This window comes from Zingiber officinale, chromosome 2A (genome assembly GCF_018446385.1).
Source record: "Zingiber officinale cultivar Zhangliang chromosome 2A, Zo_v1.1, whole genome shotgun sequence".
In the NCBI taxonomy this organism is placed as follows: Eukaryota; Viridiplantae; Streptophyta; class Magnoliopsida; order Zingiberales; family Zingiberaceae; genus Zingiber; species Zingiber officinale.
In genome coordinates, this window is record NC_055988.1 from 118,521,373 (window position 1) to 118,547,465 (window position 26,093).

The 26,093-nt window shown below is 41.9% G+C and overlaps 1 pseudogene; it reads right to left on the minus strand.

The window, feature by feature from the left end:
• Positions 1 to 7,995: 7,995 nt before the first annotated feature.
• Positions 7,996 to 21,436, minus strand: LOC122043933 (annotated as a pseudogene).
• Positions 21,437 to 26,093: the final 4,657 nt, after the last annotated feature.

A 26,093-nucleotide genomic window follows, 5' to 3' on the forward strand; every position in this document is an offset into this window, starting at 1 on the left:
AATGTATAAAAAATTCTAGAAAATTCAAAAAATCATGAAACTTTGACAACATATTTCTTGAAATGTCTTTTAACTAGGAAAAATATTCATAAAAAGTCAAAGTATTTTTGAAATTTTGACCAAATCTCAAAAATCACAAAACATGCAATTTATGTATCAATTTTAACCCCAGTTTTACAATCATATGTTTCAAAATAACTATTCACTGTAAATAAAACATAGAGTTGTTTTCAAAATATTTGAAATGTCCAACTCTTATCTATGGGCAAGATGCTCATTAATTAAACATTTGCTTTCCCCATAATTGGTCTATGATTACTCAAAAATTTGATATATTTCATAACTTATCAAAATGTCATAAGCATAAGTGAATTATAAGTATCATCCTATCATCTCACATTTATTTTTGGAAAATAATGCAAGTCATTGTGAGATGAGATAAAAGCAACCTCGACTTAGCCCTCTTGATCATGAATCTCTTTCAAGGCTAAGTGCTCCCCCTTAAGGTCTCAAGTCAACCAAAAAAATTGGAATTTATTACTATCATGGTTGACTTGATCCAAAATCCTCTAACCCTTGAGGATTAATTTTGATACCCAATAGAAGTTCTTCTTAATTGGGTTTACCAAATACTCCTTACGAATCCATTTCCTATCTATAATCTTTGTCTTGGGTTGCCCCCTAGCAATTAGACAATGATAGACTTTTTCATTGTTGGATTCCTTATACCCTAAACTCTTTTTGTGAAACTTCCCCTTTGGCTCCCAATTATCATGTTTAGGGTTTTGGAGCCAATTTCAAATTTTCTAAGAGCTTCGCTAAGGTATTCTACCTCTTCCCTTAGTTTCCTATTTTCCTCTTCTAGACATGAAACATTTGAACTTGAAGAAAAAGAAACATGCATATCATCTTCCATAATAGGCATGGATTCTAATTTTTCTTTAAGCATGCAAATATCATTTTTCAAATATTTGTTCTTTCTTTTTGCCTTAAACAAATCATCATTTGTACTTGAAATAATTTTAATTAAAACATGGGGAGAAAGATTATGTACCTCACTTACCGAGAAGTCCAAATCCGATGTTTGACCTCCCCCTTCACTTGAGCTCCCTTCTTCATCTTCACTTAAGATCCTTCCATCTTCTTGTTCGGATGAGGTGGAGGCTACATCATCAATTCCTATTAGAGCAAAATGGGGCACATGATGCTTTTCTTCCTCTGATGATGATGGATCATCCCATGTTGCTTTTAGATTGTGAGTCTTCTTCCCCTTTTCTTTTGTCTTCTTCTCCTCCTTCTTCTTTCCTTCCTTCTTCTTCTTCAAGAGGACAATCATCTTTTATGTGTCCTCTTTGGCAATTATAGCAAATGATCTTCCTTATCCTACTTTTGCTTCTTGAACTTTTCCTAGCATGGGATTTGTTAGATGAAAATTTTTTAAATGCTCTTCTCATTTTTCTTACCATATACACCTCTTGGTCGTTATCCATTGAGGCACTTGATTCTTCGGAGTCGGAGGATGGTGGGGATGAAGACTTCTTTTTCTTACCCTTTCCCTTGTTTGCCACAAGGGCTACTCCTCTTGATCTATGGACTTCTCCATCTAGCTCTTCAACTCTAGTTTCGTGGAGCTCCATTGTTGACAAGAATTCATCTAAAGAAGATTTCTCTAGATCTTTTGAAATGTAGAATGAATCTACAATTGAGCTCCATGTTGAGGTTCTTGGGAAAGCATTGATGACTTTCATTATGATATCTTAGTTTGTAAGTGTCTCACCTATACTTGTTAGTCCATTTAAAATTTTCTTAATTCTAGAATGTAAAATTGATACCTTTTCTCCTTTTTCAAGCTTGATATTTGTGAGTTGAGTTCGAAGGAGGTCTCTTCTTGCTAATTTCGCTTCCGATGTCCCTTCATGAAGCTCCACTAGCTTTTTCCCACAAGTCTTTGGCGCTTGTGTAGTTTCCAATCCTAGTCACCTCTTGTTGAGGAAGAACACTTAGGAGGTGATGTATTGCTCTTGAGTTTGCTACATGCTCTTCCCTTTGCTTCTTGCTCCACCTTACTTTTTTCAATTAACTTATTGTCTTAGTCCCTAAGCATCTCAAAACAATTTTATATAATTAGCATTATATTGAAATCGGTTTCGAAGAATACCTCCATCTTCTTCTTCCACCAAGAGAAGTCTCCTTCAATTTTGGGTGGATGAATGCTTGAGCCGGCAATTTTGATAAGTGCTCTTCTCGGCGATTAGTCCATTGAAGGGAGTCCTCTCTTTGATACCAGTTGAAGGGATCGGTGACTAGCTAAAAGGGGGGTTAGATAGCTAGGTCACCCCCAATTCCCTTTCTTCTCTACACGGTTAGTTTGCACAAGTAAAAATGAAACTAAAACAACGAAAGATCACAAACGCTAACACGATTCCTTTACGTGCTTCGGAGATTGCTTGCTTTTACTCCACGGCGTATCCTTGAGGTGGATGAACCCTTGATCCTTCTGTGGATCAGTGTCTGGCAATCTCCGGCTAGAGCTTTCTCCTTCTCGGTGGAGCAAACCTCTCACAAAGGATCTCTTCCACTTTACAAAATGAAGTTTAGGTTTTGGGAGGAAGAGAGTAAACTTAGAAGCTTTGGGCAAAGACTAGGGTTATTCGACAAGGATGAGTAACATCCTTCATACCCCAAAGCTTCCTATAAATAAGATGAGAGAGTTGATCATCATATCAACTCAACCCCGACATCAGTCGACTGGTCCATGCACCATTCAACTGATGTAGCCGTTAGACACAGCCAACGACTCTCTGCTGAAGCCATCTTCTGCCAAAAACCATATACCAGTCAACTGGTCATGGGACCAGTCGACTGGTCCCCTTAGCCGATGAGCACAGAAGCATTCTGTGCTTTCCGTGAAATTGGATCAGTCGACTGGTCCTATGACCAGTCGACTGGTCCATTATATTCTCACACACTCATCCTTTCCGGAGTCACCTTTGAAGTCCTCTTCCTTGGCCTTTGCCCCTCAGATGCACCCAAGCCCGCACCTCCTCTCCGTGTCATCCTTCACGTTGTCTTGAAGTCCACTTCCCTCGGCTCCACTCCATTGCTCCTCGTCCGACGGTCCCTCGGATGTCTTCCACACCATCCTTCACCGACTCAAGGATCTAAGCCCTTGGATGAGCTTTCCAATCTTGGTCGCACCAAGTTCCTCATGTGTTTCACCAAGTCTTGCAAGACTCAAACATATATTAAACACATATGAAAGTCTAACTTAAACTCTTTGACACACACATCAAAACCATGATCATACCGATCAAACTTGGGTCGATTGCACCAATAGTAGTGACTTATTTCAGATAGAAAGTGTGAGATAAGGAAGCGCAAACAAGCCTGAAGTTGATCTTTGAATAAGGCAACGTAGCCCAGGAATGAGGATGTATAGGTTTTTAGGGATCTCTAGGGCTAGACAGACCATCTCAACGTCGTAGCTATCGAAATCAAAGCGAGTGGATGTATATACCAAGGGGTAAAAATTTCTTGGGCCATGGATGAACAACGGAGAGATGTAGATGGATCAGAAGAAACACTTACTAGGAAGATCATGGGAATGGGAGTGTACTCAATAGAAATTGCCAGAGGAGAAAACTGAAGAGGGCAAGGCATGAATGAATTAGTTCTTGAGACGTTTAGGGCTTTTAACATGAGCCATGAGAGTTCTTTAAAGCCCGACTATCCGATCAAAACAAGCTTGATTGGTTACAACCATTAGATTGAAGAGGATGAATTGCCACTAGTCCGTACAAAATGGTTTGCATCAGCTATCACATCAGAGAATGAGGAGTTGGTGGAGCACGTGGTGCTTGACCATGAAACAACATTTATGATGGACAAGATTGTAGGATTGTAAACGTGCTAGAGAGGGGGGGTGAATAGCACGCGTTGCTTTTTCATTCATTTTGGAAAACTCAAAGTAAATGCAGCGGAATAAAGAATGATGAAAACAAGCAACGTAACAAGCTTTCTTTTACTTGGTTCAGAGCATGTGGTGACTCCTACTCCAAGGTCCGCGATCGTTGATCGCTTTCGGTGGGCAATCACTAATAGCTCGAATAACTATTACAAGTTTGAAGTACAACATCAGTATTATAAAGTTACTGACAATACAAAGATGAAGAAACATGATCGTCGATTGTCGGGACAGCTGAGCATTGTCGAGTCATTTCGGAGTAGCGCGCAGCTTAGAAGATCGTTCTGAATTTTATTGCCAGTATCGTTAAAGCAACTGGTCAAGCCTCCTTTTATAGCCAACCTAGACCTAACCCAGATCCACTGATCTCAGGATCAGGTTTGACTCATCACTGATCCGTCGACTGATCCCCTGGTTCGGCCGACCAATCCCACCTAGATCAGTCCCACTTCCCGTCCAGATTCTGCCGCTCGGATAAGCCTTCGTTCGATCGACCGATCCCACCATTCGGTCGACTAATCAACCGATGATCTCTACCCCGATCAACCCGGCTTGATCTAGTTGTCGCTTATCTTTGGTTCGATTGACTGAACCCGAGGTTCGATTGACCGATCCCTTGGTCGAACCCGGTCCACCCGCTAGAACTCAGATTTTGCTGTTTAGAGGTTCAGTCGACTGAACCCGAGGTTTGGTCGACCAATCTCAGTCAAATCTAACTCTGCATAGAGTGTTAGTCTCCTGCAAAATAGAGTTAACACATAGCAGATAATATGTAAATCAATAACTTTGACAGCCTTCGGACTGTCCGGTTCTAACTTCATATTTCCTCCAGAAACCCTATATCGAACCGACGCCTACTGTTCTCTTACCGGGGAATGCGTCCTCACCTACTCCTCTCAGGAGAGATTACCTATTGCCAGATAGGTCCTTCAGACCGACTAGACTTTCTGCCTAGGATTACCACCCCCTAAGACCTAGGGTTACCACCCCCAAGAACCTAGGGTTACCTCTCCCTAGGATTTTCCACCTACCTAATCGCAACTAGGACTTTCCATTACCTAGAGTTACCGCCCCCTAGGACTTAAGGTTGCCACCCCCAAAGATTTTCTACCTGCCTAACCTCAGTTAGGACTTTCCATCACCTAGGGTTACCGCCCTGTAGGACCTAGAGTTACCACCCCCTAGGGCTTTCCACCTGCCTAGAATCCACTAGGACTTTTGCCTAAGACAACTTAGGACTTTCCTGCAAGCTCAATCAATCTTGTTAGATCACAAGACAATTTAACTTTGGACCCTTTGACATAATCAAAACTCAGGTTCAATCATCTGGTGCTTCCTACACCAACAAAGACAACAAATTATTTTGTTGATGCGCTCTCACGCATATCACCGGTGCCTTACCTTACATATCAAGCGCGTGACATGCGTTTTTTCGAGAAAGATAATGTTAACGGTAATAGTGAGGGGTGATGACTAGAGTTGACAGTCATTCGGATGATCAAATGGTAGTAGGACTCGGGTTTAGTCAATCAGTCATGAACCTTCTTTAACTAGACTTAAAGTGGAGGCTTGTGATATGACGTATTGTGAGTGACCCCAAAAGTAATGTGGGGTCGATAGTCAAGATGATATAACAATCAAAGTCAAGGTGAGGTGTCAGCCAAAGTCAAGATGAGGTGGTAGTCAAAATTAGGGTGTACATAGCTGGTCAGCCCTAAAGCCAGTCGGTGTTGGTTAGTCCTAAGAAAATTGTACCGGTTCCACTATACAAAATTTTTTTTGTACAAGTGTCGAACCTTTCCTTAAATAGCCTATTGTGTTCTTTAGAAGTTAAATTAGGAATTGCAGACGGAACATAACATCATTGATTCCAAATTTAACTTATCTGTTCTTAATGGTTTAGATTTGAATCGCAAGCGGAACTTAACACTATTGATTCAAATCCACCTATGTTATTAATTCTATCAAATATTAATTTCCAAAATTTGCTTCCAGGACTGCATGGCGAGACACATGGCTTTCTTGGATATGGGAGCAACCACCACCACCTAGACAAAGCCTTTTAAGGAAAGCTAATATTTAATTTCCTTAAATAACTCTAGGTTAACCAAAAAGAACAATCGAATCACAACTTCGAAAAAATAAAATAAAAGAAACACAACTTCGAAAAAAATCTGAAAACTCTAGAATCATATGCCTCTTATGTTTGGTATTTCTAAAAATAACTATACAAAGAAAACTAGTATGATGCGGAAAACAATTACTAGTTATATCTTTCTTTGTAAGCAAATAACGTCTTGATCTTCTACCGTATTCCTCTTCTAACCTCAGACGTTGTGTGGGCAACGATCTTCCGAGATGAGAACCACCAAGCACCTTCTTCTTCCTTCTAGGTTTCGGCCACCAAGAGCTCCTCCAAAGATGAAGAGGTTCGGCCACCACCAAGCTCCACGGGATGCTAGAAATATCACCTCCTTTTCTCTCCATCTTCTGCAAGCAAGATCCGGCCACCACAAGGACTCCAAGGATGAGATGGGGTTCGGCCATAAGATGGAGAAGAGAGAAAGGGGAGGGGCCGGCCACACCCAAGGAGAAAAAGAGAGGAGAAAAATAATAGAGTTGTTCTCCATGAAGGCACCTCTACCCCTTCTTTTATAATCCTTGGTCTTGGCAAATAAGGAAATTTTAATAAAAACTTCCTTAATTCTTTTGCCATGAAAAGAAAAATGTATTTAATTAAAAACAATTTTCTCTTCTCAATTTGTAATGGCCGGCCACTTTTAAAAAACAAAACAAGGAGAGTTTTAATTAACACAAGAATTAAAACTTCATAATTTGTTTCCGAAAATTTATAAAAAATTTCTCCAATAATTTTTCCTTCATGGTGGATTATAAAAAGGAAATTTTATAAATTAAAACTTTCTTTTAAACATGTGGATAAAAAGAAAGTTATCTCTAAAAATTAAAATCTCTTTCAATTTTCAAATAAGGAAAGATATCAAATCTTTTCTTAATCTTTTGTAGAAACTTATAAAAGAGAATATTTAATTTTTAAACTCTCTTTTAAATCATGAATATGGTTAAAAAAAGAAAGTTTCTTTAAAATTAAAATCCACCTTTCAATCTACAAATAAGGAAAGATTTCAAATCTTTTCTTAATCTTTTGTAGAACGTTATAAAAGGAAAGATTTAAATTTTAAACTCTCTTTTAAAACCATGGAATCCACATAAGAAAAAATTTATAAATAAAATATTTTTTAATATGATGTGGCCGACCACCTAAGCTTGGGCTCCAAGCAATTGGTCGGCCACCTTAAGGCTCAACCTTTAGGCTTGGTCGACCCTAAGCTTAAGCTTCAAGCTTGGCTCGGCCAGCCCCTATAGGTTGGGTAAGAAGGTGTGTATGTGGTGTGTATAAATCTCTATATACAAGAGGCTACAATAGGGACCGAGAGGAGGAATTGGTTTTGATCTCCCGATGAAATTAAGCTTCCTGTGTTCGCCCCGAACACACAACTTAATTCCATCAATAATAATTCATTCCACTAAAGAATTCACTACAACAAAAACCCTCATAGACATCGGTTTTCCACCGATGTCTATTATATTTTCGACCGATGTCTATAAAGGCGATATAAAAGGTCTGCCATTTTAGACATCGGGTTAAAACCGGTGTAGTATCACTTAACGACATCGGTTTTTGAATCAGTTATAAACCGATGTAGTATCACTTAACGACATTGTTTCATCAACGGTGAAAACCGATGTAATATAAATATACCTTGACAACTACTCATGTTGGTTGTTTTTTCCCTTGACATTTTAAATTTGCAGAGCTCAAACACCCATTCCTTATCAATTACACGTTACACTCAAAACTTATCTTGTACACAAAATCACCAAAGAAATTATAGCGACGGAACTGCAATAAGAAAAAAGATTGTTATTATACATGGCTCATAATAATTGTTAACCTCGGTTTGTCTCGACAAGGAAAGAATAACTACCACAAAAACACTATTAGTGAGCAACTTTCAATCAACTTTACATGTTGAAATATCTAAGAGCTTTACAAATTTTGATGGCCAGTTTATAAACCCAGCTTCTTGTTCAAAAGAGTAGGTCCAACAGCTGAACCACCAGGAACCTCAGTTCACAGGAGGGGAATTAGTATACCATATTTGGGATGATTTCTATATCCAGGCTAGAGAACCTCGATCATTTGCCACTTGAGGTCTGCCTCGGGTAGGCGTGGCTGGTCTGTTGGCATTAATTTCCTGAGGAGATAAACAATTTTGTTTCCAAGTCATAAAGAATGCAGATAAATGCAACAATAAAGTGCAAACATCAAAAGAGTTAATGCAGCAATACTTGCATCCATGTATCCTCAATATGACGTTCCGGTGATGTTTCAGGAGAATGGAAGGCAGGAGGTAAGGGATGAATTAGCTTTGGGACAACCACAAGATCTCGTCCCAAAACCAAAATTGCCCCCGTGTTATTTGTTGTTCCTGGATATATGGATTGAAAGAAAATTAGGAGAATTAATAGACAAACAATAGACTGAGCAAAGCTATGGATCCTCACCACAATAGTTAGTTGCAGAGAAAAGAGTGATTAAATGACCCTGAGCAAATCGTTCAAAACCATCCATGACACACTCATGTGCCCTTACTATCAACTGGAGGTCATTATTATTGCAGAACTCAATAACTAACTCGGTCAGGTTATCACATCAAAAGATCAAAAATTTGAAACCATTGTATAGGAATTGAGTAGAAAATTGTCCGAGCCAAACATATAATCACTCACCCCAAAAGTAACCAAGCCAGGCCCCCTGACATTTGGTCTTAACCCCTCAACACTGTCGTTCTCTGTTGGATCAGACCTGGATGAATAAGTGTAAAATACCGGAAATAGGCGAATTATGAATAAGGGAATTTTCCGAAATTTTTGGACATTTTTCGAGAATTTTACGGAGCTCGTATGGACGAGTTAACGGGGATGATAACGGGGCCGGAGAAAGCCTATTTAGGCTACCCATTTAAGCGAGGGAAAGTTTATTTCTTAAATTCCTTTTTCTTTTCTTTTTCTTTTTATTTTCTTTCCTCGCCGTTTCCCTCATTCCCTGCCGAAGCTTTTGCCCGAGTCTTCTTTCCCCGCGTGGTCGTGCCCTAACCGGCGTCACGGCGGTTTTTTCCCCCTTCGGTACAAAAGCCGAGCGATTTTCCTCCTTCTCTTCTCCTTCCCGAGCCGAGACCCCCCCCTTTTTACTTCCTCCTCGCCGAGCGACGGCGATTTCTTCCTCTGCCGAGGCTGTGTTATTGCCGTCCACTGCGGAACCACACCCGACGGCGCCGACACCCCAGGAGCTCTACTCTAGCGCCGGCCCACCGCCGGTGCCCTAGCCTCAGTCGCGACACCCATCTCTTCAGCGACATCCGAGCACAGCCGACCATCGCTGGAGATTTCTTGCTTACGTGCCCTAGTCTCCAGCCGATGATTTTCATCTTCTTCTTTTCTGCACCCGAGCCTTTGTCTTTGCACAAGAAACTGTGCCCTAGCCAAATTTCGGGGTAAGTGATATACCAAATTGTAGTTGGGTTTGATATCTATGTTTGATCTTGATCCTCTTCTTGGTTCTGTTTCTAGCCACGGTTGGGAGTTGTGAGGGAGAGGGAAACTGTGTTGTGAAGAATTCTGGCCAGCAACACTAATCCAGTAGGGAAGTCAGCGATATACAAGGGTAAGTGTATGGCAGAAGTGGTGGATTAAAAGATTAAATTGTTGTTTGCGTTTTAGGGTTAATTGTGTTGTTGATCAGCCATTTCCATCTTGTGCCAGCCTACCTAGTTGTCAACAGCAACACTCCCTGTGACTGTGGATTAAGAAACAACAGGCTGTGAGTTTGAGGTAAGAATTAGGATTTTTGGACTTCGTTGTAGAGGATTTCTAGTTGTGTTAGCATTATATGTTAATTTGGATTCATGTGTAGGTTTCAATTGAAACTGAATAGTGGAAGGGTTAAGGTTAAATAAAACTAACCCTAGTTAACTTGAGTTATATTTTTTATTAGGGTTTTACCCAAATTTTAGGGTTAGAGGTTGTATTTAGCTATTTATGTGAAATGTAGCTAAATAAAAAGATTTATTGTTTGACACAGGACTTTGACGCGAGACGAGTATCTCGGAATCAGACTTGGACCTTTCTATTATCGGAGGCGGGTACTTTTGACTTATTGTCTTTGATATGCTTAGTAATGAAAATAATATGTTGCATTAATTGTGTTTCCTATTTGTTTCGATTAATCACTGCCCAATACATGTTACCTGTTTGATTGATTGTTTGTTTGCATCTCGTATTGATCTTGTACATGATCTATCATGCTCATGGGTAGTGATATAACCATGTTTCACATGTTCAGGACCTAGGTTTGATACTTTATTGATCAGTATATCTTGATATGATTTATTCACTATGGTGCCCATTGTTGTATGCCCAGAGGTTGGTTTAGTATATTACCATGTTTAGTGACATGCACCATTTGTATGATCGCATGCTGTGCGATAGATTGCTTCATTATTGTCGAGCACTTTGCCAGTTTTCATCACTGTTCGGTGCTCCGTTGTGACGCTCATGGGTAGCGTGACACAGCGTGGTAGCACGTCAGTTTGACTCTTCCGGTGCTCTGTTGATCCGCTCAGGGGTAGTGTGACGCAGCGTGTAGCACGTTAGAGATTCCTCCCCGTCATAGTGTACCGGGAGATGAGAGCATTGCGCTCCCCCATTTATGATTTGGGGTAAGAAGGATAGTGTACTCCGACGTCCACTCAATCTCTCATCGAGTAGTGTTGCTGAGTGCGTCGTCATAACCCTACCCACTTGGTCCCACTTATGTTGTGAGTTGGTTTCCGGGGTGACCATGACATTGGCATCATATGCATGATGCATTTATTGTTTGTGATTGTGATTGTTGCATTTATATGCGATATTGTTTGGATACCTATGTTTGACATGCATGGGTCTTCTATACCTTTGGTCTGTTGTCCTTATACTCGTGTCTGGTTAGTCTGATTCTCTCTGTCTTCTTGGTTTGCATTTACCTTTATTTTTATTAGGAGGTATGCATGATTAGTGCTAGGTGTTATTTCTTTACTTTGCATATCAATTGTACTCTGAGTGTTGGACTCACCCGCCTCCATTGTTGTTATTTTCGGGTTGATGCTGTCGAGAGGAGTTCCAGTCGCTACCCACTGCACGTAGTGCTAGATCTCTGCAACCTCGATGGTTTATATATCGTTTAGTTTTGTTTTGCATTTATTGATTATGTGTGGACTTGGTTTGTTTGGATACTTGGTTGTTGTATGGATTTTGTGATGATGATGGATTTTTATTCGATGTGTTTTTTTACTACGTGCCTAGAGGTAAGAAAAATCGGTTTTGAGCTTTACGAGTGTAGTTGAGTAGGGTGGTTTTTGAGTCAGAGTATTACTACTTTGTTTGATTATATATAACTGCGTGGTGATGTTTTATTTTGTTGTTATTATTCCAGCCGCCTGTGGCTGAGGTATTTGTGAGATGTAGAAAAATTTCAGATTGTCCACCGTACAGGGGAGATGCTGCCGAAATTTTCTCGAACAGGGACTCCTTTGGGGCGTGACAATTTAGTGGCATCAGAGCACAGGTTTTACGATCTTTTGTTTCGTATTTTGGATTTTCGGGATTTATCTGATACCAATTTATTTAGTATCAGAGCGGTTTATGATACCTGCTTTTGGTGTTCTGTAGATTTATTGGATACCTGTTGTTGGTATTCTGGATATTTGGGTTAGCCAGGTTTGCGAGTCAAACTGGGCATTATCGGATTTTCGATATGGTTATGTTTCGGATTTCTGTTTCGGATTTATTTGGATTTCCGGCGATACGTACGTTCGGAATTTTGAGGTTAAATTGGGGACTGGACAGCGACGGAACATCTCCAGACGGCAATTAGGTATGTTGTTATTTTATGTTTGTTATATTGGTATTGATATTTGTAATTTAATTTAACAGATATGAGAAGATCTACTCGTATTGCTGTGAGACGTTGTGCTGGACGACCACGTGCGAGGACCACGGGATCTCTGGATATACCAGAGATGCCCATTGTTAGTGAGCCCCGTCGATCGATGGCGGACTCAGATCTGAGCATCGGGCTCTCAACCCGATAGCTCTGAGAGATACCTACTTTGGCCACACCGACGGTATCCACTCCTCACCGTATTTACTACCATCAGTGTACCCTTGGCGTGCATCGACATTTGCTCAGGCGACCTCGGCGTACTCGGCACCACCGCCACGGACCTCACGGTGTACCCGACACCAGTGCTTTGTGCCCCGTGCCTCTGATGGCAGTGCACCATATCCGGTACCATTACCTACCCTCCAACCGCCACCACTTTTGTTCCCCAGGCAGTACCACCGACGGCTTATGCTCTGGTATATACAGCAGACCGGGAGTTCCTCCTCCGGTTTATTCCGTGGTACCACCTAGTATCGGCTCGGTGTTTCCGATTCTGCAGTAGTCCCGACCACCGATATTGTCATTGCCGAGCTAGGATTCCGACCTGGTGAGTCGATGAAGACTCGTTTCACTCTTTTCCGCGGAGATCTCGATCAGTATGGCTCTGTCATGGATAGAGACTATGGAGCGACTTTCTTCTATATGGCTTGCTCAGAGTGGGAGAAAGCTGGCTGCTTACCATTTACGGGATGAAGCTAATGCATGTGGGTTACTCAGCATTGGTGAGCGCAACGTCACATGGACCAGGTTCGAGAGGCTTTTGAGAGCCATTTCTTTCCACCGTCCTATCGGATGGCTCACGAGTTTTATGAGTCCGAGAATAATCGCTCGATGACCGAGTATATCAATTCCTCCGGTTGGCTCGGTTTTGTCCGAGTTAGTTGCGGAGGACGTAACTCGCATGATGCAGTTTATACAGGATTGGATGGTTATCTGCATATACGACTTTTTTGGATTAGGGATTACATCTTACTCGATGCATTGAATCGAGCTTTGATGATAGAGTTAGCTCGGCAGACAGATATCCGGATAGGAAAAGAAAGCATGCGGGTCGACATCGAGGTGTCCAGTGAACACGCGGGACGATCGAGTAGTCGCGACGATCGGTCGAGTTCTTCCGGGTTTCTCGTAGGCCTCGAAGTCGGGACGATCTTCCTCGGGGCGTTCCGGTCTCCTCGGCGAGATCGGAAGCAGTCCACCGATGATATCTGAGTTTCGATGTGGTTCGAGACCACATCACTTGACACTCTGGAGCAGTCGGTTGCTTTATTGCAACCGCCTGGCACAGCCGAGATTGTCGGTGAAGGCTCGGCACACCGGCGAGGGGGCGAAGGGCAGTCTAGTTAGTTAGTGTCTCGACGAGGAGGGCGGAGGTTCACACCCTCACAGCGTCAGCGGCAGCAGCGGCATTTGGCATGCTTGGACGAGTACTCGGTGCTTCCATAGCACCCCGCAGTTCTATTCGGACCTTATTATCCGACTCGGGCGTGCAGACTCGGTCCCACCGATGTCGCCCCCATCCTCTCGGTCTTATCGCACATAGTCGCGGCGCCTCGATGGCGAGCTTACGCGATCGCGGCCGGCGTACCTCCTCCTCCTCCGCCGAGGCGGGCGAGTTCATGCGATTACCGGGGAGGATGCGCAATGGCCGACGGATCCGTTTTCCACAGTATGATTTCCATTTATGCATTTTCGCTGATATTTTGATTGATACTGGTAGTTCGCACTCTTTTATATCCGTACCTTTATGCGGGAGATTGGTAGATTACCCACTTGCAGACCCCAGCATTTGACTCGTCCGGTGATACTTTAGAAGTCACCGGAGATCGAGGTTGCCCGTTAGACTTTGGCAACATGATACTTACAGTAGATCTTCTAGTATTGGAGATGGTCGAGTTTGATGTCATACTTGGCATGGATTGGCGTCAGTTTATCATGCTACCGTTGATTGCCGACGAGGGTGGTCACCTTCCGACCTCGAACCAACCCTCATGGAGTTTCACCGTCAGAGGCGACGGTATCTCGATTATTTCGGCGATTCGCAGGTGACTTGTCTCACTACGTCATGGTTTCTGTTATCGTTGATCGATCGAGGACGGTAGTAGTTCGCAGACTCTCGAGGTTCTGTAGTCGGAGTACCGGATGTATTTCGGAGGAGCTGCGGTTTGCCTCCCGGAAGGCAAGTGGAGTTCGCTATTGAGCTGATGAACCGCGCTGACATCGAAAGCTCCGTATCGTATGGCACCAAAAGAGTTGAACGAGCTGAAGGTTCAACTCCAGGAGCTTTTAGACAGGGGATTTATTCGCCCTAGTGTTTCACCATGGGGTTCTCCAGTTCTGTTTGTCAAGAAAAAGGATGGTACTATGAGGTTGTGTATTGACTACAGGCAGCTGAATGCAGTGACCATCAGAAATAAATATCCATTACCACGGATCGAGGATTTGTTTGATCAGCTCAGAGGTACATCAGTGTATTCTAAGATTGATCTGCGATCCGGATATCATCAGTTGAGAGTCAGAGATTCTGATGTCCAGAAGACAGCTTTCCGTACCAGATACGGTCATTATGAGTTTTTGGTAATGCCATTTGGGCTTACCAATGCTCCAGCGGTGTTTATGGATTTGATGAACCGCATCTTTCTGGAGTATCTGGATCAGTTTGTTATCGTTTTCATTGATGACATATTGGTCTACTCTCGTTCCGAGGAGGAGCATGCACAGCATCTTCGCACAGTCTTGGAGATTCTTGACGACATCACCAGTCTGTGAAGTTGACAAGTGTGCATTCGCTATCCTCGGTTGGTTTTACGGGACACGTGGTTTCTATTTCAGTTGATCCTCGAAGATCGAGGCATCACCGGTTGGGAGCAGCCGAAGTCGATTCAGGAGATCCCAGTTTTTGGGATTGGCGGATATTACCGACGTTTTGTCGAGGGTTTTTCACGTATTACTATGCCGCTGCCTTACCGGAAAGGCGTGAAGTTCATGTGGTCAGGATTGCGAGACCAGCTTTCGGGAGCTGAGCGGAGATTAGTGTCGGCTCCGATTTTGGTTTTACCTACGGAGATGACGGTTTTGTACTCTACACCGAAGCGTTTGGGCGCTGTTTTGATGCAGCACGCCAGAGTAGTCTCTTATGCTTCTCGTCGGTGAAGGAGCATGAGAAGAACTACCGATTCATGACTTGGAGTTAGCCGCCATCATCTTTGCTCTGAAGCTTTGGCGTCATCATTTATATGGTATCACATTTGAGATTCTCACGATCATAAGAGTCTCAAATACATTTTCACTCCGAAGGAGCTTAATCTCCGACGGAGGAGATGGATGGAGTTCTGAAGGACTACGATTGTACCATTAGCTACCACGGGAAAAGCTAATGTGGTTGCCGATCTTTCGAGAAGTCGAGAGGACTTTAGCTTGCCACGGTTTGATTCTGGTTGATTGAGTTTTTGAGTTAGACACGGAGGCGAGGACCGAGCAAGGTATTCTTGTTACCATGGTTGCTCGATCGTCGATCGGACGAGGATCCGTGAGGCCCAGTGGTGATCGGCATTGCGTTCATTAGCGATCGGATAGCTTCCGGGCAGCGGACCGAGTTCACACGAGACGAGGAGGTGTTATATACTTAGGCGATTATGCGTACCTCGGTCTCATCCGGTCTTACAGGGAAGCTCATCACTCTCGATTTACGATCCATCCATCCAGCGGGACCCGTATGTATCGAGACTTGAGGCGTTCCCTCTTGGTGGAGCAGCATGAAGAAAGACATCAGCGGTTCGTAGCTAGATGTCTTGCATCGGGTGAAGGTGAACACGAGACTGCGGGACTACTTGTGATTCCTATTCCTGAGTGGAAGTGGGATCACATTACCATGGACTTTGTGGTAGGGTTGCTGAGGACACGACGAGGTCATGACGCGATTTGGGTAATCGTTGATCGATTAACCAAATCAGCGCACTTCTTAGCGATCCGGAGGACTGATTCCTTGAATCGATTGGCAGATCTGTATTACCAGGAGATCATCAGACTACATGGTGTTCCGTTGAGTATCATTTCGGATAGAGATCCACGATTTACGTCTCGGTTCTGGCAGAGTCTGTAGCAGGCCTTGGGTACACAACTCCGTTTCAGTACAGCTTTCCATCCACAAACAGATGGACAGTCAGAGCAGACCATTCAGACGTTAGAGGACCTGCTGAGATCATGTGTTATGGATTTCGGAGGCAGCTGGGAGGACCATCTGCCGTTGGTAGAGTTTGCCTACAACAATAGCTTTCATTCGGCTATCCAGATGGCTCCGTTTGAGGCGTTGTACGGTAGACCTTGTCGGACACCCGTCCTCTGGGATGAGGTTGGAGAGGCCCAGCTGTTGGGACCTCATAGAGTTCAGCAGGATGCAGAGTTGGTCCGTACTATCAGACGGAGGATGTCAGAGGCGCAAGACCGCCAGAAGAGTTACGCTGATCGGAGACGTAGACCACTAGAGTTCTCTGTGGGCGACCATGTATTTTTGCGAGTTTCACCCACGAAAGGGGTGAAGAGATTTGGCCTCAGAGGTAAGCTAGCTCCGCGGTACATTGGCCCTTTCGAGATATTGGAGAGGATCGGAGCAGTAGCTTACCGGCTGGCACTACCACCGTCCCTGTCAGGCGTGCACGATGTATTTCACGTATCGATGCTGAGGAGATACGTGCCCGACCCGACACATGTGCTGGCAGATATTCCAGTTCCAGTTCAGCCTGACATTACATATGAGGAGGTTCCGGTACGGATACTCGACCGGAAAGAGCGTCAGTTGCGGAACAAGACTATCCGGCTGGTTAAAGTCGGATGGCAGCATCATTCAGACGAGGAGGCTACTTGGGAGCTCGAGGACACTATCCGAGCTTGATATCCCCATCTTTTCACTTGAGTTATGTGATTTAGTTTACCGTTCAGCATTTATACTTTATATCTGTTGTTAGTACTTGCTGATGGTAGATAACGAAATTTGGGGACCAAATTTTTATTAGTGGGGGAGAATGTAAAATACCGGAAATAGGCGAATTATGAATAAGGGAATTTTTCGGAATTTTTGGACATTTTTCGAGAATTTTACGGAGCTCGTATGGACGAGTTAACGGGGATGATAACGGGGCCGGAGAAAGCCTATTTAGGCTACCCATTTAAGCGAGGGAAAGTTTATTTCTTAAATTCCTTTTTCTTTTCTTTTTCTTTTTATTTTCTTTCCTCGTCGTTTCCCTCATTCCCTGCCGAAGCTTTTGCCCGAGTCTTCTTTCCCCGCGTGGCCGTGCCCTAACCGGCGTCGAAGCAGTTTTTTCACCCTTCGGTACAAAAGCCGAGCGATTTTCCTCCTTCTCTTCTCCTTCCCGAGCCGAGACCCCCCCCCCCTTTTTACTTCCTCCTCGCCGAGCGACGGCGATTTCTTCCTCTGCCGAGGCTGTGTTGTTGCCGTCCACTGCGGAACCACACCCGACGGCGCCGACACCCCAGGGGCTCTACTCTAGCGCCGGCCCGCCGCCGGTGCCCTAGCCTCAGTCGCGACACCCATCTCTTCAGCGACATCCGAGCACAGCCGACCATCGCTGGAGATTTCTTGCTTACGTGCCCTAGTCTCCAGCCGATGATTTTCATCTTCTTCTTTTCTGCACCCGAGCCTTTGTCTTTGCACAAGAAACTGTGCCCTAGCCAAATTTCGGAGGTAAGTGATATACCAAATTGTAGTTGGGTTTGATATCTATGTTTGATCTTGATCCTCTTCTTGGTTCTGTTTCTAGCCATGGTTGGGAGTTGTGAGGGAGAGGGAAACTGTGTTGTGAAGAATTCTGGCTAGCAACACTGATCCAGTAGGGAAGTCAGCGATATACAAGGGTAAGTGTATGGCAGAAGTGGTGGATTAAAAGATTAAATTGTTGTTTGCGTTTTAGGGTTAATTGTGTTGTTGATCAGCCATTTCCATCTTGTGCCAGCCTACCTAGTTGTCAACAGCAACACTCCCTGTGACTGTGGATCAAGAAACAACAGGCTGTGAGTTTGAGGTAAGAATTAGGATTTTTGGACTTCGTTGTAGAGGATTTCTAGTTGTGTTAGCATTATATGTTAATTTGGATTCATGTGTAGGTTTCAATTGAAACTGAATAGTGGAAGGGTTAAGGTTAAATAAAACTAACCCTAGTTAACTTGAGTTATATTTTTGATTAGGGTTTTACCCAAATTTTAGGGTTAGAGGTTGTATTTAGCTATTTATGTGAAATGTAGCTAAATAAAAAGATTTATTGTTTGACACAGGACTTTGACGCGAGACGAGTATCTCGGATTCAGACTTGGACCTTTCTATTATCGGAGGCCGGTACTTTTGACTTATTGTCTTTGATATGCTTAGTAATGAAAATAATATGTTGCATTAATTGTGTTTCCTATTTGTTTCGGTTAATCACTGCCCAATACATGTTACCTGTTTGATTGATTGTTTGTTTGCATCTCGTATTGATCTTGTACCTGATCTATCATGCTCATGGGTAGTGATATAACCATGTTTCACATGTTCAGGACCTAGGTTTGATACTTTATTGATCAATATATCTTGATATGATTTATTCACTATGGTGCCCATTGTTGTATGCCCAGAGGTTGATTTAGTATATTACCATGTTTAGTGACATGCACCATTTGCATGATCGCATGCTGTGCGATAGATTGCTCCATTATTGTCGAGCACTTTGCCAGTTTTCATCACTGTTCGGTGCTCCGTTGTGACGCTCATGGGTAGTGTGACACAGCGTGGTAGCACGTCAGTTTGACTCTTCCGGTGCTCCGTTGATCCGCTCAGGGGTAGTGTGACGCAGCGTGTAGCACGTTAGAGATTCCTCCCCGTCATAGTGTACCGGGAGATGAGAGCATTGCGCTCCCCCATTTATGATTTGGGGTAAGAGTACGTATGTACTCCGACAGCATCCCGTCCACTCGATCACTCATCAGGAGTAGTGTTGCTGAGTGCACGGTCGTCACAGCCCTACCCACTTGGTCCCACTTATGTTGTGAGTTGGCTGACTGGCGTCAGGGGTGACCATGACATTGGCATCATATGCATGATGCATTTATTGTTTGTGATTGTGATTGTTGCATTTATATGCTGCATATTGTTTGGATACCTATGTTTGACATGCATACAGGTCTTCTATACCTTTCGGACTGTTTGTCCTTATACTCAGGTCCTGGTTAGTACAGATTCTCTCCTATCTTCTTCGGTTTGCATTTACCTTTATTTTTATCAGGAGACTGTACGCATGATTAGTGGTAGGTGTTATTTCTTTACTTTGCATATCAATTGTACCTGCTGAGTGTTGGACTCACCCCGCCTCCATTGTTGTTATTTTCAGGTTGATGCTGTCGGGAGGGAGTTCCAGTCACTAGTCCCCACAGCACGTAGTGCTAGATCTCTGCAGACCTCGATGGTTTATATATCGTTTAGTTTTGTTTTGCATTTATTGATTATGTGTGGACTTGGTTTGTTTGGATACTTGGTTGTTGTATGGATTTTTGTGATGATGATGGATTTTTATTCGATGTGTTTTTTTTACTACGGGCCTGCCGGGACGGCAGAAGAGGTTTTGAGCTTTACGAGTGTAGTTGAGTAGGGTGGTTTTTGAGTCAGAGTATTACTACTTTGTTTGATTATATATAACTGCGTGGTGATGTTTTATTTTGTTGTTATTATTCCAGCCGCCTGTGGCTGAGGTATTTGTGAGATGTAGAAAAGTTTCAGATTGTCCACCGTACAGGGGAGATGCTGCCGAAATTTTCTCGGACAGGGACTCCTCTGGGGCGTGACAATAAGAAACATGAAATAGTTATTCACAAAAATATGGTATTTCTTTTTAGTTATTTATTTGTATGACCATAGCAGATCCATAAGAACTATTGCGCCAGTTTCCATTGTGATAGGTCGTTGAACGTTTTCGATCTGCTCTACATGATTTATGGAATGACCAATACCACCATGCATGCAGATAACTTTCTTCTCCATTAAAGCAGCTAAAGGCAACCAATTAAACAATCTGTTAATACGGTGTCATGCCCAGATTCCGTCTTGTTCTCCCTGTTTCCAAACAATAAACAATAATATGGAACATATTTTTTTCTTGATAAACTAAATAATGACAGCAAATAGAAATTAGTGGTACCATTCTCTCGATGCACTCGATACGAAACCCAAATAAAGCATTAATGTCTGTTGCCTCATGGTTTCCATGAATTAAATGTATATTATGTGGATATTCAATCTGTAACATTGATTCAGAAAATTTTGAAAAGTTTAAAGATAAAACATATTTGTAAACATAAACTTGTACAAGAAGAGTGCAAAGTAATACCTTCAAGAATTCTTTGATCCTAAATATTTTCATAAAAATATTTGCTTGGATAAGACTGATCACATTGACAAGCTTGAGGGAAAAGTAATACCTTCAATGCAAGGAGAAGAGTAATAGTTTCCAGGCTATGTTGCCCACGATCAACGTAATCACCCAAAAAGAGATAATCAATATAAGTGGAAGTGGCAAAAACATAAGACAGTGTCACAAGCAGATAAAGGAAAATATGAACTAAAATTAACACTACAGATTTAAAAAAAGATGCACCCAAGTGTGTAGCCAAAACTGTATATCAGCATCTATTTTCATGCTGCAATATATGCAAATAGGACAAAGCAAACTTAAACCTAGGATCTGAATAACTGAAGTCATAAGAGTACAAGTGCAAACCAAAATAATACAGGTCAAAAAAAGCTGCACATTATCATCTGGGAAAAACTTGCAGTCAGTAACTGCTTTCACACTGCAACATAAGCAATAGATCAAAGCAAACTTAAGTCTAGCGTTTAAATATCTGGTGTTAAGAGCGTAAGGGAAGGATATAGATAAGAATTCTATGCTAACTGAAACATGAAGAAAACCTGGTGGAAATCATGGAGGAAACATGGTAGAAATCTAGTCATGCTTGATAATATTAGTGAAAGTTGAAAGTGCTTACGAAATGTCCCCTGCCGTTGAAGGAGCACCATACTCATCAAACAAGCGCATGAGATCCCCAAACTGACCATGTAAATCACCAAAGATTTTGACAGGAGCTTTAATTTGTAGAACAGTTGGCTCACTAGTGAATATTCTTTCAGCACTATCACAAAGCTCAGAGATCTCATTACAATCTAAGAAGAACTGCTTGCGTACAGGGGGTTTCCAACCACGTGGTTTCAGAAGATGAGCAACAACCTGTAAATTGAACACATTAGGCTATCATCAATAGAAGATTTACTTTACACGCATAATCAACAAGACATTATAGATATTAGATACATTGTTCTTGTTCTTGCTCTTGTATGAAGTATCTATTTGGTTAGCAATATGAACCATGTTCTAAAGTACTGATAAGTGCTGGTACTAGCAAATATTCTCTGCACTGCTTAACTTTGAGAATTCAAACCTAATCTATAATAGCTATGTCTGTATTAAACTGTGCATTAGCCTATGTGAAAGGTTTGATACTCCCTTTCCTGATAAGTAGTGGCTTGACAGTTCACAGACACCAGAATCAGTCATTATATACTTATTTAATATCATGAATCAAAAATGAAAGCATAAAACAGAAAACAATTATTTGTTATTTGTTATTGAACTGTCTAGTTAACTAGATATGCTTAGAAAGCTGCACTCTACCTTGTATTAGATAATCACTAAAAAAGTTGACAAGGAAAGTTACGTGAGAGGTGAAGGATTGAGCATCTGTAGCATATCTCGTACTGAATCAGAATTACAAAAAAATAATAAGAAGAAAGATCTTGGTGCCTTACAGCAACAAGGGAAGTTGAAAATTGATGGCAAAGCAATGGTATAGAATCCCTCACCTTTCAGCTTCTCAAAGAGCCATTTAGCCTTCTCCTCCACTGTGTTTGAAAAAGCGCTGATGAAGTCAAGATCAGATCATCATAAGACATCAATCGAGAAAAGATCGGATTAAAAAGGTAAACGCAGGCATGCATGCGATTTCTCCCTTGTATGAATCAGAAAAGGGCAAAACCAGACTGTAAAAGACTCAAGCATCACGGTTGTGTGGCGAACGTCAGAAATATGATCCACGAGATGACCTAAAAAAATCCCTTGGATTGGGATAGGGAACATCCTGGATCTCAACACGCACACTACTCTTCCTCTGCTCAAGATCGACATTTGGGTGAAAATGCTTTCTTTTACACCGCTTCTTCCATGAGATCAAAGAAACCGATAGGGCTCACAGAGAAAATCTGAGAAAATACAAAAAAAAGGAATGGTTCTGCTTACAGAAAGGTCATCGCTCATGGAGGAAATCTCTGCTTTTGGCTTAAAAATGACCGGAATGCGAAGAAGGCCTCCTCTTCTCGAGTTGGAGGAGATGCGGTGTGGTTGGACGGAGAAGCAAGGGCGTCGTGTCTTGATCCTGATCGAGAGAGGAAGGGGCGTCGATCTAGGAAGGGGAAGAGGGAGATGAGGCTGAGAGAGATGGTCGGACGACCAGCGGCTAGGAGGAAAGTCGTGGTGGTGTCGCGACGGTATACAGTGGACGGCGCGATATAGGTTTAGGTTTGCAGGGAAGAGTGAAGTGTTGCAAATTTTGGCTAAGTATTGGTGGGAAAATTAAATTATTTTATTTATCATAGACACCAGGTTTTAAAAACCATTGTTAAAATCGATATCTATTAACGAAAAAAAGGCGCTCATAGACATCGGCTAATAAACCGATGTCTATGAGCGAAAATCTGCGCTCATAGACACCGATTTTTGTAAAAACCGGTGTAAAATACTCAAAGACATCGGTTTTTGCTTAAAACTATTATTGTTCCACCGATGTCTATGAGGATTTTTATTGTAGTGATTATTATTGAATTACCGCACCAATCCCAAATTACATTTTGGCTCCTTCTTATTATGAGTGTGTTAGTCTCCCTGTGTTTAAGATAATGAATGCCCACTAATTAAATGAGTTACTGACAACTCACTTAATTAATATCTTAGTCCAAGAGTAGTACCACTCAACCTTATCGTCATGTTGGACAAAGTCCACTTGTAGGGTTTAACATGACAATCCTTATGAGCTTCTCTTGGGGTCATTCTCAACCTAGATTACTAGGACACAGTTTCCTTCTATAATCAACAACACACACTATAAGAAAATTATTTCCCAACTTATCGGGCTTATTGATTTATCGAGCTAAATCTCACCCATTGATAAATCAAAGAAATAAATATCAAATATATGTGCTTGTTATTATATTAGGATTAAGAACACACACTTCCATAATAACTGAGGTCTTTGTTCCTTTATAAAGTCAGTATAAAAAGAAACAGCTTCTAATGGTCCTACTCAATACACTCTAAGTGTACTAGTGTAATTATATAGTTAAGATAAACTAATACCTAATTACACTACGACCTTCCAATGGTTTGTTCCTTTCCATCTTGGTCGTGAACTACTGTTTATAATTTATAAGGTACTGATAACATGATCCTCTGTGTGTGACTCCACACACCATGTTATCTACAATATAAATTAATTGAACAACTACATTTATCATAAATGTAGACATTTGACCAATGTGATTCTTATTTCTAGATAAATGTTTATACCAAAAGCTAGGCTTTTAGTATACACTCTAACAGTCGGACCATTGGGGCTCAGCTCCCCAATTCTTGGGCACGGCTCCCAACATATAGCCAGTCGGCCCTAGAGTCGGTCGGACCTTCGGGGTTCATCTCCCCACTCTTCATGGGCAAGGCTCCCAGCATACAGTCGGTCAGCCCCAAAGTTGGTCGGACCTTCGGGACTCAGCTCTCCACTTTTCATAGGCAAGACTCCAAACATATAATCGGTCGGTCCCATAGCCAACCAGACCTTCTAGGCTCAGCTCCCCACGTCATAGACAAGGCTCTCAGCATATAGCCAGTCAGCCCAGAGCCAGTCGGACATACGGGGCTCAACTCCCCACTTCTCAGGGAGCAAGACTCCTAGTATACAATCGGTTTGCCTAGAGCTGGTCAAACTTATGGGTCTCAGCTCCTTACTCTTTATGGACAAGGCTCCCAGCATACAGTTAGTTAGCCCCAGGGCCAGTCGGATTCTCTTCAGGAGATAACAGTGTCAGAGAATTACAAGAACTTATCATAGGATAACAATTACTCACTAGTGAATATTCTGCTATCTTAACATATACACGCAACAAAACCTTCATCTGAGAGTGGTCGTGCATCCTCCTTTACCTAACATATTCTAACACTAGACATTTTTTGACGCATCATTATTGCAGAGGTTATGAGAGGTTGTATAAAAAAGGGGATCCTCTTCGTTGGCCAGATACGCTCACGCTCACACGCGCACATACGCACACACATCTATACTACTGTTCTACCATTCATCTTCTTCTCCATTTTGCTACAGTTCTGACTTAAGTATCTACGCAGAGACCCTCTCCCTGGTTCTCACTCTAACGTTCATGTTTGCTCTCTCTGTGGGGTGCGCAAAGAGGATTGCTTGACACCATCTTCTTCAAGTTCAGAATCTTTTCACAGTCAGCAACAGAGCTACCTACCTAGCGCACCATCTTCCCTAATTTCAAATAGGATTAAGCATTGTTCATCTTCTTCATTTTGATCGTCGAAAATCTGACTTAAGCGTCGAAGTGGAAGACTTGAGCCTCGGAGTGGAAGGTCGGGACACCCCTGGTCATCCCTCTAATGCTCTATTTCCCTTCTCCTGTCTTATAGTAGCCTTGCTAGCACTGTTGATCGAAGACTTTATTACATCTTTAGCTTTTTGCTCCAGATTTTTTCTTAGAGGTCCAATGATTCAGTCAAACAAGAAAACAACTCACTTCCTCTTCTGGTTCAGGACAACTTAATCAGAATTCTAGCCAAACTCACCGATAGTTAAGCTTTACCAATTTTGGACAAGATTACCCGAGTAATTTGAAAACGTCTGAATAATTTGGTAGTAAAGTTTTAAACATTGGTAAATCTCTAAGGGGCCGTTTAGTTAAATGATGGGAATGATTATGGGTATGAGTTTGATAATAGGGTGGAATGAGAATAGAAATGAAAATGAAACCCATCAAGTTATATGGATTTGGTTGATTTCCATAAATCTAGTAATCATTCCCAAAATGTCATTCTCAAACTCATAATCTAAACATTATTTTTTACTATCATTCTATTTCCTCATTTTTCAAATCCATTAATCAAACACCCTTAAATGTGATTAATTATATTGACGTGGATGTGTCGGAATGGTCATCGGGCATGACTAGAAAATAGAAATCACGTCGGCTGTGCCTGGCAGGTTCGAATCCTTCGTTCATGGTTTTTTTAATTTTTCGTTTATTTTTGTGTAACTGTATTTTTTTTCTTCAATAATTCAAGTATTTGGGTTTCGGTCCAACTTAGTCAACATGAATCATTCTGCCCTATAACCGACACCGGTAACATTTTTTTTCTTTTTGTGTGTAACTAGATTTATTTTAATAATTCATTTGGACCTTTGGTAGCCATCAGTTAAATTGTTCATTTTTTTTCCATTTGTTTTTGTGCAACTTGATGTTTTTTAAAATAATTCAACTATTCAAGCTTTTGATCCCATTAGTCTTCAAAGTGGATGGTCGCCCAAATATCGGTGCCGTTCACGCTTTTTTTTTTCCATTTGTTTTGTGCAATTGCATGTTTTTTTTTTAAATAATTAAAGTATTAGGGTCTTAGGTCTAGTATTAAAGTGGACTGTCCAATTCTACAATATATTCAAAAGTACAACAACTAACGTTCTAGATTTTGTCCATTTGAAAAAATTGGATGCCTTTTCTTGAATGAACAGCGGTACATATTTGGCAACTGATTACACAACAATTTCTAATTGAGGACATTTCAATATGCTAAAAAAATTAACTGATATTTGGTACATTTTCTATTTTTCTTCGACATTGTTTTCTTTCCAAATAACTGTTCATTATTTCCCAAAATATTACGTGATGCTTTCCTGGATCAATCGGTAGCA